Source organism: Lithobates pipiens, unplaced genomic scaffold (assembly GCF_037356315.1).
Source record: "Lithobates pipiens isolate NorthernLeopardFrog02 unplaced genomic scaffold, aLitPip1_a1.2 Scaffold_30, whole genome shotgun sequence".
NCBI lineage: Eukaryota > Metazoa > Chordata > Amphibia > Anura > Ranidae > Lithobates > Lithobates pipiens.
The window spans coordinates 55,844,182-55,856,681 of NW_027507791.1; the positions used below are offsets into that span (position 1 = coordinate 55,844,182).

General features: G+C 31.2%; 1 protein-coding gene across 2 annotated transcripts in view; it reads left to right on the plus strand.

Moving 5' to 3' along the window:
* LOC143942855 (nuclear receptor subfamily 2 group F member 5-like) overlaps positions 1-12,500 on the plus strand; it is a 62,946-nt gene that overhangs the window by 1,978 nt on the left and 48,468 nt on the right. The window lies entirely within an intron of this gene.

Consider the following 12,500-nt stretch of genomic DNA (forward strand, 5'->3'; position numbering starts at 1 on the left):
CTATAGCGTGGTCTGGTTTCCAGGGCCGGTTCCAAGACTTGGTCCCTGAAAACTTTATCCTAAATTTTTGCCTAAATATTTTGGGATTTTACATTCATTTCTCACTCTTTTCTCATTATATTTTCCTCGCATTTACAAATAGTACATTTAATATTTTATAACCTAGTTTGAAAATTGGTGGGATTGTGGAGATCCGCTTAGATAGTATGAGAATCCTTCATTTGCAATTAAACATGAAGCTATTTTATAACGTTGCCAACAATGTTCTTACAAATGTGTTAACAGAACTTTGTCTTGTAATTTTGGCGTGACCTTAGGCGTTGGGAGTTGCTTAAATTAGTAGGTGGGTGTTTCCAGAGCTCAATTGATATTCCCAAATTATAATAAGCTATTTTATTGGCCTGCATACGGCACCCTAGAAAACATGGATAAAATATAGGGTTTCTAGGCATGTGTCTGATAAATTCAGAATGAAAAAAAACATTTGTTGCCCAATTTAACTTTATTTGCTGTATGCACATTCCAAGTTTGCCATTATGGCACACTTAGAGATGGGTAAAATTGTGCAACCCCTTCGAAGGTTTCCACCTTTGCCAAATGCCAGTTCGCATCTGCGCAAACCTCAAATGTCTAACTGCGACAACCGTTTAGTTTTGTCAGCCTATGTGCCAGTTTCATAGTGTTTTTTAGTCCAAACTTTTTAGCAAACAATTCCAAAATTTTTGACCCCCTTTTAGATATTTTCTTCAATTCCAGATCTTTTCCCAGTGAACTCACATTGGTTAAAAAAAAAAAAAGATCCTTTTAGATATATTCTTCAAACTCAGATCCATTTCCAGGGAATTCAAACTGGTACAAAAATTTACCCCTTTAGATATTTTCTTCAACCTCTTTTTCCAGTGAACTCGTATTGGTTGAAAACAAAATATCCCTTTTAGATATATTCTTCAACCTCAGATCTTTTTCCAGAAAACTCACATTGGTTCTAAAAAATTGACCCCTTTATATATTTTTTTCAACCTCAGATCTTTTTTTTCCAGGGAACTCACATTGTTTAGAAAAAAATTGACCCTTTTAGATATTTTCTTGAACCTCATATTCTTTTCCAGGGAACTCACATTGGTTAAAAAAAATAAATAAAAAAAAATTGATCCCTTTAGATATTTCCTTCAACCTCAGGATCCTTTTCCAGGGAACTCACATTGTTTCAAAAAAAAATAAAAAAATGTTAAATCTTAAACAAATATTACACGTTTGTCATTGGGTTCTGGTCCAATCTCAGGGATCCCGTAAACTGTTTACAGAAAACTTGGTTTGCTGAAAACCAGACACTTCAGTAATCAGATAATTCTGCCATTTAAAGTTTCCTTATGGGTGGTAATGCATTTAGAAACATATATAACAGATTACATAAAAAGTAGTTCAACTTCCACGTGTCACAAGGTTAATGGTGCCTCGTTTATAATAAATTGCTCCTAGTCTAAATGATTAGAATACTAATTATGAAATCTTTTTTTGTGTCATAATATATTGTAGTGCTTAGCTAGCTACAATCGTTTGTACCCTTTTGCTAGAAAAATTTGAATGTGAGAATAATTAAAAAAAAGAATGTATAATATTATTACAGTAACAATCAGGACTATTACAGAAAACTAATGACATTTGTCTCTATAATATTGGATAATTCCTACAAACACTTGTAGAAAGCAACTCCTAAAAAAATGAATTATATTAAAAAATATATAAAAACAAAAAAGGACAATTGAAAAATAGTATGTAAGGCAGCCAAATAGAATTTTGCTCTAAACTCTCCATGTGTTAATAGTAGAGGCAAAAAATAAAATAAAAGTTAAAAGTACAAAATGCAAGCAAGAAAAAGCACCGAAATATCTGACCTCAAGGATATTTTTAAGTAATAAATTTTGCTTTTGTATTTTTTAAGTACTACATTCCTTTCTTAAATGTTACTTTAGTTTTAGTTTTTTTAAGTACTACTTTTCTGTTTATATTTTACATTATTTTCTTTTATTTTTAAGTACTACATTCCTTTTTATATTGTACTTTTTTTGAGTATTTTTTAAGTACTGCAATTCATTTAATATTTTTTTTAAGTGCTGCTTTTTTTGTATTTTTTAAGTATTACATTTTTTTTTTTTTAAAGGCACATTAAATAGGAAATCAATGCCAAAATACCCATATTATGTTATAAATGTAAAGCAATTTATTAAAATCACTGCTGTCTTTAATTGTTTTGCAAATGTAGGCTTTTCTAGGCCAGGGACTACTCAGCAAATGATAAAATACACTATCAAATACATTTTAATGTTTTTTTTTTTTCTGTTAATAGGATTACAGTAATGTACAACATTCTAATAATATGCTATGCATATGATTATATGTGTACTGTTTATGCATTTTTATGCATACTATATTATGAGTAAACTGCATATTTTACTGCATATGTTTTTTATTTTTTCAATCTAGTTATTTTTTTATAATGTAAGGTTTATTAGAGTATTACCAATTTTGTGGTTCCCATTGACTTATCCTTTATTAACTAACTTTTGCTAAAAGTGACAATAGTAAAAAGCAATATTATGCCTGACTTTAAAGAAAATATTATGTTTCCTAAAAGGCTGCAAAAAAATAAATAAATAACAAATAAATAACACATGGTAAATATCTAAAGGCAAGAACTAAAACAAAACATTTTTTTTTTCAGTTCTTGCTTAGAGTATATAGCATGTTTTTGCATGACAAAGCATTTTTAAAGTTTATTGTATTTATTATATACGCAGTTTGTACAGCAAACATTGATCCAGTTGCCACGCCAGCAAAGGAGCTTGCAATCTAAAGTCCTTGTCGCAGTCATACGTCTACGCACATAATGGGGCCCATTCATTTTACCTAGAATTCCATTTTTGGATGATGGGAAGAAGACTGAATGCCATATGATCTCTGCAATGGGTAGATACATTATAGGAGAGGATTAAAAGTAAAACTGTGTTTAACAACAAAGAATGTGGCCGTAGCTGTCAGCTGGCCAGGCAGCATTCCTCCAGCTTATCAGCATCGATGGGCTTTAATGATAAACATGCCGCTCACTGCAGAGTGTACACAAGCACACAGCCATACATTACCATACGCCTCTATGTGCATGATCTATAAATCTGGCCTGGAACAAGGCAGAAATGAATTGGGACTTGTGTCTTGCTGAGTGCCCACATATCACCCCAGGGAAATCTCACCTACCTAACACTCACTATAAGAATATCTAATATTCCCATAGGTAGGTAGATGCTAGTCCTCAGGTCGTGCATACATGTTAAATATAGAGTGTTCTGAAAAAAAATATTGACATAGATGGAGTGAAAATTGTAAGAATAAATAAAAGTGTGTGTGTGTATTTTATTGTATTGTCTTTAACTTTGGAATAGATAGATAGATAGATAGATAGATAGATAGAGTGTGTGTTTGTGTGTGTGTGTGTGTGTGTGTGTATGTTTGTGTGTGTGTGTTTGTGTGTGTGTGTGTGTGTGTGTGTGTTTTATTGTATTGTCTTTAACTTTGGAATAGATAGATAGATAGATAGATAGATAGATAGATAGATAGATAGATAGATAGATAGATAGACAGATATATAGATAGACAGATAGATAGATAAGAATGGAATGATACATAGACACATAGATACGGAAATGATAGATAGATAGATAGATAGATAGATAGATAGATAGATAGATAGATAGATAGACTTGGGAAGAATAGATAGATACATAGATATGGAAAAGATAGATGGATAGATACCTTGACACATAGATATGGAAAGGATAGATAGATTTAGGAATAATAGATATATACATAGATATGGAAAGGATAGATAGATAGATAGACAGATAGATAAGAATGGCTAGATACATAGACACATAGATATGGAAAGGATAGATATATAGATAGATAGATAGATAGATAGATAGATAGATAGATAGATAGATAGATAGATAGATAGATAGACAGATATATAGATAGACAGATAGATAGATAAGAATGGATAGATACATAGACACATAGATACGGAAATGATAGATAGATAGATAGATAGATAGATAGATAGATAGATAGATAGATAGATAGACTTGGGAAGAATAGATAGATACATAGATATGGAAAAGATAGATGGATAGATACCTTGACACATAGATATGGAAAGGATAGATAGATTTAGGAATAATAGATATATACATAGATATGGAAAGGATAGATAGATAGATAAGACTGGCTAGATACATAGACACATAGATATGGAAAGGTTAGATAGATAGATAGATAGATAGATATGGAAAGGATAGATATATAGATATATAGATAGATAGATAGATAGATAGATAGATAAACAGGCACTCATTATTAAAATATCTAATATTCCCATAGGTAGGTAGGTAGTAGTCCTCGGGTCATGTATAAATGTTAAATATAGAGTGTTATGAAAAAAAATATTGCCATAGATGGAGTGGAAATTGTAAGAATAAATATAAATGAGTGTGTGCTTGTGTGTGCATTTTATTGTATTGTCTTTAACTTTGGAATAGAAGGATAGATAGATAGACAGATAGATTTAGGAAGAATAGATAGATAGATACATACATACATATGGGAAATATAGATAGATAGATAGATAGATAGATAGATAGATAGATAGATAGATACATACATACATATGGGAAATATAGATAGATAGATAGATACATAGATAGATACATAGATTTAGGAAGAATAGATAGATAGATACACACATACATACATAGATACATAGATAGATAGATATGGGAAGGAAGGAAGGATAGAGAGATAGACAGACAGACAGATAGCTTTAGGAAGAATAGATAGATAGATACATACATAGAAATGGGAAGGATAAATAGATAAATAGATTGATAGATAGATAAATATATATATATATATAGATATAGATAGATAATATTTAAACAGATGGGTAGATAGAAAGACATGGGAAGTGTAGATAGATATATGACATTTAGATAGAAAATTGTATAAATAGATAGAAAGATATGAGATAGATAGATAGATCGATAGATAGATAGATAGATAGATAGATAGATAGATAGATAGATAGATAGATAGGTAGATAGATAGATAGATTTAAGCTGGCCATACATGATACAGTTTTCTTCTTCAATTTCCTTTAGATTTACCTTCAACTATGTAGTATAAGGGTCTGCCTGATTGTATACAAATTGAAAGTGTTTAGATTTGACCTCATATTCTATGGTTTTGGTAAATCTAAAGGAAAATTGTACAAGAAGATTGTATAATGTATGGCCAGCCAAAGAATAGATAGATAGATGTTTAGATATATAGAAATGGGGAGGATCAATAGACAGATTAATAGAAAGATATAACGTTTAGATAGATACTAATATAGATGAAGGATAAACATATAGATAGAATGACAGACAGACAGATAGATAGATAGATAGATAGATAGATAGATAGATAGATAGATAGATAGATATGGGAAGGATAGATAGAGAAATAGATAGATAGATATGTAAAGGATAGATAGATGATATTTAGACAGATGAGAAGATAGATAGATAGATAGATAGATAGATAGATAGATAGATACATACATACATATGGGAAATATAGATAGATAGATAGATACATAGATAGATACATAGATTTAGGAAGAATAGATAGATAGATACACACATACATACATAGATACATAGATAGATAGATATGGGAAGGAAGGAAGGATAGAGAGATAGACAGACAGACAGATAGCTTTAGGAAGAATAGATAGATAGATACATACATAGAAATGGGAAGGATAAATAGATAAATAGATTGATAGATAGATAAATATATATATATATATAGATATAGATAGATAATATTTAAACAGATGGGTAGATAGAAAGACATGGGAAGTGTAGATAGATATATGACATTTAGATAGAAAATTGTATAAATAGATAGAAAGATATGAGATAGATAGATAGATCGATAGATAGATAGATAGATAGATAGATAGATAGATAGATAGATAGGTAGATAGATAGATAGATTTAAGCTGGCCATACATGATACAGTTTTCTTCTTCAATTTCCTTTAGATTTACCTTCAACTATGTAGTATAAGGGTCTGCCTGATTGTATACAAATTGAAAGTGTTTAGATTTGACCTCATATTCTATGGTTTTGGTAAATCTAAAGGAAAATTGTACAAGAAGATTGTATAATGTATGGCCAGCCAAAGAATAGATAGATAGATGTTTAGATATATAGAAATGGGGAGGATCAATAGACAGATTAATAGAAAGATATAACGTTTAGATAGATACTAATATAGATGAAGGATAAACATATAGATAGAATGACAGACAGACAGATAGATAGATAGATAGATAGATAGATAGATAGATAGATAGATAGATAGATAGATAGATATGGGAAGGATAGATAGAGAAATAGATAGATAGATATGTAAAGGATAGATAGATGATATTTAGACAGATGAGAAGATAGATAGATAGATAGATAGATAGATAGATAGATAGATAGATAGATAGATAGATAGATGCTATTTAGATAGAAAAGTAGATAAAAAGATAGAAAGAAAAATATGGGAAGGCTAGATAGAAAGGTAGATAGATAGATAGATAGATAGATAGATAGATAGATAGATAGATAGACAGATTGCTAAACAGTATAGATATTGGGGGATGACTAGACAGATTGATCGATAGATAAAGTATAGATGGATATTAATATAGATCAAGGATAAACAATATAGATAGATAGAATGACAGGCAGATAGATAAATATATAGATAGATCATATTTAGACAGATGGGTAGATAGAAAGATATGGCAAGTGTAGATAGATATATGACATTTAGATAGAAAATTAGATAAATAGATAGAAAGAAAGGAGATATATAGATAGACGATATTTTGATAGATAATTAGATTGATAGATTTATAGATAGATTGTTATTTGGATATGTGATAGACAAGGGAGATATACAGAGAGACATATATAAGAAAGGGATATAAGATAGGTCTTTTATCTAGACAAAGTTCTATCATTAAATTATATATACGGTAGATCATAAATGGATGGATAAGAAATAGATACACATACAGATAGTTTATACAGAGAGACCTATAAAGGTAGAACAGATATTGTAGATAGATGTAGGCAGTCTATAGTCTGTAGATAGTCTTGTATCACATCAATAGACATACAAGATAGATAGATAGATAGATAGATAGATAGATAGATAGATAAATCAAAATTAATGGATACGAAGTACACAAGGTAAATATGAGAAAGTTGGATGTGTCTTGTATTTATCTTTAGATAATCTATAGTCTGTAGGTTGTCTTTTATCAGATAGATAGATCAGAATTAGAGAAGGTAGGTCTGGGAGAGATAGATAGGTCTTATATGTAGATATCAGGTAGATCAATCATAGATGGATGAGCACTGAGTAGTAGACAAGGTAGGTATGGGAAGGATAGCTCGGTCCTATACATAGTCTATAGTTGGTAGATAGATTTGGATGATCACTAATGATATGTGACAATAGTTGTAGAGAAGTTTCTGAGCAGAGGATGGTCACACTGAGATGGATCTCACACAGTTCTAGAAATAGTCCCTTCCTATGTCCATCAATGTGGGTTCCTTCCAGCCCTGCTGACCCCAGTTTCTGTGTCATTTTCCCGGAGCATGCTGCATCCAGGGCTGCCAGTCAATGAATAAATCATAGACGTATCTAATCTAACATGTATCCCCTGTGTGTGTACATGAAAAGTCTGATTACCATTCCAGGAGCTGATATCAGGAAAGATCTGTGTGTGTTCCTCAGTCCCCTAAGGATCCTTCCCCGACTCACACACTCCTGATCTACTCTACTTCACATCTCTAGAAGAACCGGACCATGGCCTGGACATTTCATATTCATTTATTAACTCTCCAAAAACACCATCCATCCACTTTCTGAGCAGTGATAGATCTGTCTGGGGTGATGGACTGATGGAGGACATGAAGCTCTATTCACCTCAATCATCCAATCACGTGCCCAGGAAATTCCTATTCGGTTTTATTCCGCTGTGTGTGATTGGGCGTTTAAATTGGTGTACACAGATTTACTGAGCTAAGTGAAAATGTACTTACCTCCATTGTCAGTGTGGAGAGCTTTTCTCTTCTTTTCCTCTTCTCTTCTCTTCTCTTCTCTATTCCTTCTTGTTTTCTTCTTCTTTCTTTGCTTCCTTCTTAACTTTCTTTCTTTACATCCTTCCTTCCTTTCCTCCTATCCTCCTTCCTTCCTTCCTTTCTATCTATCTATCTATCTATCTATCTATCTATCTATCTATCTATCTTTCATATGCTTTATTTTTTTATCAGTCTTTTTTTCTTCCTTCCTTCCTTCCTTCCTTCCTTCCTCCCTCCCTTTATCTATCTATCTATCTATCTATCTATCTATCTTTTTTCCTCAAATCTATCTATCTATCTATCTATCTATCTTTTTTCCTTCGTCCTTCCTTCCTTCCTTCCTTCCTTCCTTCCTTCCTTCCTTCCTTTCTATTGTCCTTTGTTCTCTCCCTCCCCTAATCTATCTATTTATCAGTCTACCATTCTTTCTTTCTTTCTTTCTTTCTTTCTTTCTTTCTTTCTTTCTTTCTTTCTTTCTTTCTATCCTATTATATCTTTCTTTTCCTTCCTTCCTTCTTTCCCTGTTTCCCTCCTTCCTTCCCTCTTTCCCTCCTTCCCTCCTTCTTTCCCATCTATCTATCCTAATCGATCTTTCTTCCTTCCTTCCTTCCCTCTTTCCCTCCTTCCTTCCTTCCTTTCTTCCCTCTTTCCCACCTTCCTTCCCTATTTCCCTCCTTCCTTCCCTCTTTCTCTCCTTTCTTCCCTCTTTCCCTCCTTCCTTCCTTCCTTCCTTCCTTCCCTCTTTACTTCCTTCCTTCCCTCCTTCCTTCCTTCCTTTCCTCTTTCCCTCCTTTCTTCTTTCCCTCTTTCCCTCCTTCCTTCCTTCCTTCCTTCCTTCCTTCCTTCCTTCCTTCCTTCCTTCCTTCCTTCCTATCTATCTATCTATCTATCTATCTATCTATCTATCCTAATCTATCTTTCTTTTCCTTTCTTCCTTTTTTCCTTTCTCTCCCTCATCTTATCTATCTTCTTTCTTTCTTTCTTTCTTTCCTCCTTTCTTCCTTCCCTCCATCCTATCTATCTATTTTTTATTAATATACCTTTCTATTTATCTATTTTATAGAATTAGATATGAATATCTAATGACTATCACTACCAGGCTTGGTTGAAATTACGGAGCTAATAAGCACCTTATTCGTTGAGCTATTCGGATTTAAATATTTACAGAAAGACATTTCATAGAATAAAGCCAGCATCGTTATCAAAATGATTCACATATAATATAATGTTAAACTATCACTAAATAAGCAATGGAGTTGATTTACTAAAGGAGTAGAGACTGTTCACTGAGCACAGGAAATGCCCACTTAGTAAGTATGGTAAATCTGTGTTCAGTTTGAATACCCAATCATGTGTAAGGGGAAGAAAAAAAAAACAGCATTTTTCCAGGCACATGACTGGATGATTGAAGTGAACGCGGCTTCACCTTATTCGCTGACCTAAATGAACATTTATTTTCCAAAGTGAACAGACTCCACATTTTCAGTAAATCAGTCACAAAGGCTGCAGGTTCTTTAACTCAATAATAATAATTTATATATTATATATTAAATGTAAATAGTATATTTTATATAAATATAAATATATATAAAATGTGTGTGTGTGTGTGTGTGTGTGTGTGTGTGTATATATATATATATATATATATATATATATATATTATTATTATTATTATTATTATTATTATTATTCAGGTTTTATATAGCGCCAACACATATATTTATATTTATAAATATAAAAAGTATATATTTTTCAAATAGTTATAAAATATTTTTTTTTTACAGGACTAGGTTGAATTATTGGTGTTGGTGGCTGTTCTCTTTGCAAAGTAAATTTTTACTTATTTTAATTTGTTAAATTAAGTAATCAAGCATAATACACAGTCATATTCAATGAAAAAAAAAAAAAAATAGAAATAGGACCTTTGGTTGCATGTGATTGGATGGTTGAAGTGAACACAGTTTCACCTTGTTTCCTAAGCTATGAGAACATTCACTTAGTTAAGTGAATGGCATCTATTCCTTTAACAGATCAACATGCCTTGAAAACGAAAAACGCTTTTTGCCATCTGTGCCTTTAAAAAAAAAATGTTGGCTTAAAGTCTTGTGATCAATGATAGAGTGAGGTTTATTTACTAAAGGAGCAGCAAAGTAAATATTCTCTGAACTTAATCAATAAGGGGGAGATGTATTTACTTTGACTAACCAATCACATACAAAGGAAATTAAAAATACAGAATTCTTGCCCATGATTGGATGATCAAAGTCAGCACAGCTTTACTTAAGAAGCTCAATAGACATTCACTTGAGTAAACTAATGTTCTATAGTCTTTTGGTGAATACGTTGACTTTTATTTTGTTTTTTAACTATTTAACTGTTTTTTACATTTTATATTTTAAGATCAAAAATATCAACTGTCTATATAATTTAATGTTCAAATCTAATTACATTTTTTTATTTATTTAATTTTCAAAAAGTTTATATATGGCAAAAAAATATTGTTTATAATCCATCATGTGACCAGCAGTGCTCAGTATTTATTTGTTATTATTTTTTTGTGTTCCACAAAGATTCAATGTATAGTGTTGAGGGATGGAAACAGTATAACATAGTTAACATCATTCTCTGCTTCCACCAATTCTTCCAATTTTATTGGTCATTATATTATCAAGCTCCTATAAGCTGTATCCAAAAAACATAAAAAATGAAAAAAGTAAAAAAAAAATAAAAAAAAAGCAAAAAGTGGAACTCTAGGTAGGAAGTCATCTTCTAATCTAAAGGAATTTCCTCATAGCCACATAGTAGGTAAGGTTGAATAAGAACAATAGTCCATCCAGTTCAACCTGTTGTGGTTGAACTCATTGTCAATATTATTTGTTATAAAAAAAAAAAAAGATATATATATATATATATATATATATATATATATATCCCAACAGTGGTGAATTGATAATGAAATAAAAAATTAACTAAGCGTTAAAATTGTTTGCTTGAAGGCTTGACTATTTATTAAACTAGTGTGGCTTTATAATATGTTGTCAAAAAAATAATTTATTTTATATTAAATATAGCAAAAACAAAACTACTTTATCGGGATACATTTTACCCTGTACTACTGTAATTTATCCCAATATGTTGGAATAAATTTTGGATTTTGGCACCATACATGATCTCAAGCCACATTATTTAATTGTAATTCTGGTTTGGTTTTATAGGAAGACCACAAGCATAGTAGCTCGTGAATAACCTTGCACATGCCCTGCACATATTTATAGTGTTTGCTTGTTTTCTTTCTTAATCCTCTTTTTTTTTTTTTTTTATTTAAACTTCCTATGCATTACATTATACTGTTACAACTTGAATTACACGCTATAGAATTGGCAGCATTTGTTTAAAAAAAAATGTTGGTTGCTGCGTAGCAATGCATTGTGGGTCACCATGGCAGATGAATGGCTTCATTTACATTTAGACACAAGCTAGACTGACCACCTATGTTTTTCCCTGTATGGGTTCCTCTGCTGATAACGTCAAAATCCATGGGAAGCTTGGATGTTTTAAAGATCTCCCACTGTAGCAGCCAAGGCTCTGTCTTAAAACCTCTCTTTAAAAAAAGTATTGCTTGGGAAATTCCAGCTTCCCTGTGTTTACAAGACTACTATGTTGCTACTGGCATCACATTATATTTACAAAAATATCTTGAGGCTCACGTGGTAGGTGTCATGCATTTAAAAAATAGGCCATGAGTTTCATTTATTATTTTGAGTAATATTTTTTTTCTTAATAATTAGCATAATAAATATTTTCTGTTCCCCTAAATTTCTTGCAAATAAATTTAAAAAATTAAAATTGATGGAAATCTTTTTTTCTCATTGGAATTAAAAACTAAGAAATTGATTTACTAAAACTGCAGAGCCAATCAGCTTCTTACTTGCACTTGTTCAATTAAGCTTTGACCCCCAAAAAAAAAAAAAGGACACTAATTGGTTACAGTGCACAGCTGCATCAGATTTTGAACTCTCCAATTTTAGTAAATCAGCCCCTTAATCTCTTCATCACTTAATACAGTCAATTAATAACTTAAAATTAAAATAATAACTCAATACAGTCAATTATTAACCCCTTAATCACTTAATACAGTCAGCGCCAATTCGGTCATATGATCCCCAGTCTAAACAATGTATCACCTAATTAATTGCAAATAAATGAAAAATCCTACTTTTTTTTTTTATTACTGAAAATGCAGCATTTTATATAAGC